Source organism: Hypanus sabinus, unplaced genomic scaffold, assembly GCF_030144855.1.
Source record: "Hypanus sabinus isolate sHypSab1 unplaced genomic scaffold, sHypSab1.hap1 scaffold_194, whole genome shotgun sequence".
Taxonomy (NCBI): domain Eukaryota; kingdom Metazoa; phylum Chordata; class Chondrichthyes; order Myliobatiformes; family Dasyatidae; genus Hypanus; species Hypanus sabinus.
Genome location: NW_026780036.1, coordinates 499,516 through 504,217, shown reverse-complemented (window position 1 = coordinate 504,217; position 4,702 = coordinate 499,516).

Here is a 4,702-nt window from a genome sequence, read left to right as displayed (position 1 = left end):
GGCAGAGTAGGTTTACATAGGTGGGCACAGCACCGTGGGCCGAAGGGCCTGTAGTGTGCTATACTGGTCTTTGCTCTTTGAACTAATTTCGTGGTAAAATTACCACTCTATAACTCTATGAGGGATTTGGACTGGCGTAGAATTGGAATTTATGGGAATCGTTGTGAAGCTGTGTGGCCAATTCCTTCTCCTGTGTTCTTGTATTAGTGAAATTCAGCTCTATCGACAGGAACAGGTGTCCTGAGTGTGATACTCTCTACATTGAAGCGAGATACACAACGGGAACATGGGAAATAGTGTTTGAGTGGATGACCATCTTCCAACTTTCTCTGACGTCTGGAGACGTTCCTGCCGAGCAGAGTGTGGCAAATGTAACCTCGTAGTTTCACAAAGGAACCGAGAAACCCGGGGAATTGGAGCAACCCAGGTGTACAGAATTATGAGTAGTATAGACAGGGTTAGTGGAAGCAGGTCTTTTCCACTGAGGTTGGAGCCAGAGGTCATGGGTTAAGGGTGAAATGTGAAATAGACGCGGTGGTTTAGTGCATTTGTGCTTTCAAAAGGATTTTGTTAAGTCTCCCTAAAGGAGTCTGGCATGGATTGTGACATTGAATACGAACCCACACGGGGCATTGTCAGGTGACAGAGCCGCAGGGAAGAGGGAGATGCGGGCCTTTTGCTGGATGGAAGGAAGTGACAAGTTGGAATTCGCGGGGTTCGTTCCCCAGCCCAGTTGTTCACAGAGTACGGCGATAACTTTGAAGCTTCAGTAAAGTGTTTAAAGATTAGATTTATTTGTCACGTGTACATCTAAACTTCGGGTGCATTTCATCATCGGTGTCAAATTGAATCAGTGAATATTGTGCTGGGGGCAGCCCACAAGTGTCCAGCACCAACATAGCGTGCCAGCAACTCATCAACCCGAACCTGTACGTCATTGCAACGTGGGAGGAAACCGGATTACCCGGAGGAATCCCAGGCGGTCGGGGGTAGAACGTACAAACTCCTTTCACTGAGCAGTGGAAATTGAGTCCCGATCTTACAGCGGCCACTCGAATAGCCTGACGCAAACCGCTGCACTACCGTGTCATGTTGTGGACACATTGTCTGTCTGCGGACGGCATGAAACTACACTGTTGCTGGTGCGATGGGGAGCAGTGAGCAGGACGCAAACCGCTGCACTACCGGGTCATGTTGTGGACACATTGCCTGTCTGCGGACGGCATGAAACTACACTGTTGCTGGTGCGATGGGGAGCAGTGAGCAGGACACAAACCGCTCCACTACCGGGTCATGTTGTGGACACATTGCCTGTCTGCGGACGGCATGAAACTACACTATTGCTGGTGCGATGGGGAGCAGAGAGCAGGACGCAAACCGTCTCCGATACGGTCCATTCAGGACTGGTGAACGGGCAGATGTGTACCAGATGTGGTCGGTGATAACTGAGAGGTTAGTCTTCATTCTTATAAACTAGAAACCAGATTATTAATAACGTAAGGGAAATGGGTCACGAAAAGGAAATGGGACCGGAGTGTCCGTGTACACGAGGCAGGGATTCAGGTGACACAAGAGGTTCTGCAGATACCGGAAACCCAGAGTAACACGCACTAAATGCTGGCGGATCTCAGCAGGTCGGGCAGCAGCATCTATGGAGAGGAATGAATAGTCATCCCTTCCTCACCAGACCCTTAATCCGGGCTGATAAGGATTCAGAAGCAGCGAGCACTTGGGGAGACATGTGGGAGGCCATGCTTTATTGCAAGAGGGAATGCGTACAGGAAAGTCCCAGCGAAGCCCCACAGGGCCTTTGTGAGACCCCACGGTGCGCAGTCTGACCGTTTTATCTATGGAGAGGAGTTCGTTTCATGGCGAGGATGCGAGCCGGTCTGTTCGCTAGTTGTCTGTCCGAACGGAGGATGAGAGACCGGGCCGATCATTCTGTGCTGTACCCACCGTGAGGCGGGATGTCAATGACACCCTTCAAAGTCCAACATGTCCCGATACGATGGGAAGTGGTCCCGACTTTCACCGGAGGTTGACAGGTTCCTGATGAGAAGCAGCGTGAACGGAATAAGGAGAATGGGATCGGGATGAATAGCCACGATAGAATGGCGGTGATGGGCGGAATGGACTCATTCTTCTCCTATGTCTTATGGTCTCGGTGCGGACTCCAAACCTGGGGGTCACATCGTCAAGTTATTTACAAACGTCACATATATGACCATGGGAGCAGTGGACCATAGGCATAGGAGCAGAATTAGGCCATTTGGCCCATCGAGTCTGCTCCACCATTCAATCGAGGCTGATCCGTTTCCCCCACCTCAGCCCCACACCCCGGTCTTCTCTATCAGACCATAAAATGGAGATCGGGACTCAACTCGTCACCGAGGCAGATATATTAGAGAAATTTATGAAACTCACAGCTACATACAGAAATGACAAGCAGATACATGTCCAGTCCTGCCGAAGGGTTTCGGCCCGAAGTGTCCTCTGTACTCTTCTCCATAGATGCTGCCTGGCCTGCTGAGTTCCTCCAGCATTTTGTGTGTGTTGCTCGGATTTCCAGCGTTTGCAGATTTTCTCTTGTTTGTAGCGAGGGAGGGTTAGGTTGGTCTTGGCGTACGTTTAAAGGTCGGCACGACATCGTGTGCCGAGGGTCTGTGCTGTGCTGTGTTCTCCAGGTTTTGCCAAGGGCAGACTGGCCTCCCCGCACTTTGCCGCGGTTGTTCGGTGCGTGGGCCTTCAGAAGCCCGGGGGCCGGACAGGTGATCCCGGGGTCGCTCAGGTGGCCGAGGCGCCGATGACCCGCAGCAGCGAGGTGACCGGATACACCGCCGCGCTCTTCAGCTGCTCCCGGAACCTGGACTGCGTCGCCGCGTAAATGAACGTGTTGGTGCAGCAGCTGACGGTCCGCAGCATAAACCCGAGCAGCGTAAAGATGAACTGCGAGTCGTTCCTCCCGGCCGCCGTCCCCGTGATCTGATAGTAGATGAATTCCACGACGTGCGTCAGCCACAGGAGGATGAAGCTGCCGGAGAGGGTGAAGAGTAAAACTATAGACCTCCTCCTGCTCTCCATCTCCGGGTCGCTGCGGGTCTCCCCACTTCTCTGACCCCGCAGCCCCTTCCGGACCCGGCTGGCCACCAAAATGTGCCTGACTGTCAGAGCGTTGAGCAGCAGAATGACAGCGAAAGGGAGGAGCGGGGTTAAAACCGTGTTGAACCAGTCATACCCCATCCAGCCTGGTTCGGTAAAGAAAGCGATCATTGGATAGCAGCCCCGCGGCACATTGTCGATGATCACTCTGGGTACATACGTGAAGTAGTAGGGGACATTTTTCAGACACAGCAGGACGCCGGTTGTCCCCAGGACCACCGCCGCAGTCTCCCCGGTGCAATATTTTGTTTTCAGCCGCTGGCAACAGATGGCAACAAACCGATCGAGTGTGAAAGTGACGGTGAACCAGACGGAGCAGTCGGCGGCGGAGCGGCGCAGCACGGTGATGACACTGCACACCGGGGTTATGTTGAGGAAGCACTCCGGGAAATAATGGAAGTTGATCCGGTACAGAATAACCTCGGTGAGGATCAGCATCAAGTCCGCCGCCGCCATGGCGACCAGGTAGCGAGTGGTGCAGGTGGAGAGACCGCACTTTCCCCGGGACAGGATGGCAATCGCCACTAAATTCACTGGAGGGAGAGAGCAGGGATCAGAACGCGGGAAGTAATGAAATCGTGTTCGAGCACACAACATACACTCGGTGTCCACTCTATGAGGGACACTGGTACACCTGACTGTAAACACAAATATCTCATCAACCATTAAGCGTTTAAAAACATGCAGACGTAGTCGAGAGGCTCTGTTGATGATCAGTTGGTTTTGATCGAGTATTCAGCGGGCTTCGGAGCAAGAGGACTTCGACAAGAAGCCTGTTTTCCATTTATTCTGACTAATCTAGGATCAGGTACGGGGGAGACAGTTAGAGCAGTGGTGTGCTCCGTATGCAGTATGTGGGAGGTCAGGGTCAACACAGTTGTCCCTGATGACCACACCTGCAAGAGGTGCGTCCAGCTGCAGCTCCTATCAGCCCGAGTTAGGGAGTTGGAGCTGGAGCTGGATGAACTCCGGATCATTCGGGAGGCAGATAAGAGTTATCGGGAGGCAGTCACACCGAAAAGACAGGAGGTAGGCAAATGGGTGACAGTCAAGAGAGACAGGGGGAGCAGACAGTGAGAGAAGAGCACCTCTGTGGCCGTTCCCATCAAAAATAAGTATACCGTTTTGGATACTGTTGGTGGGGATGACCTACCATGTACAAGCTGCAGTTGTCCTGTCTCTGGCACTGAGGTTGGAAGCTCGACTAGGAAGGGGAGTAGGGAAGAGAAGAGACCGGTATTGTTAGGCGATTCTGTAGTCAGGGGGGCGGGTAGGAGATTTTCTGGGAAGATCGGGAGTCCCGGATGCTATGTTGCTTCCCTGGTTCCGGGGTCTGAGACATCTCAGATCGGGTGCAGGTTATCTCCAGAGGGATGGAAAGAATTCAGATGTTGTGGTCCATGTAGGGACCAATGACGTGGGTAGGATGAGTGAGGGGGTCCTGCGTAGGGAGTTCATGGAGTTAGGTGCGAAGCTGAAGAGCAGGACCTCCAAGGTAACAATCTCAGTATTGCTACCTGTGCCACGTGCGAGTGAGGCAAGG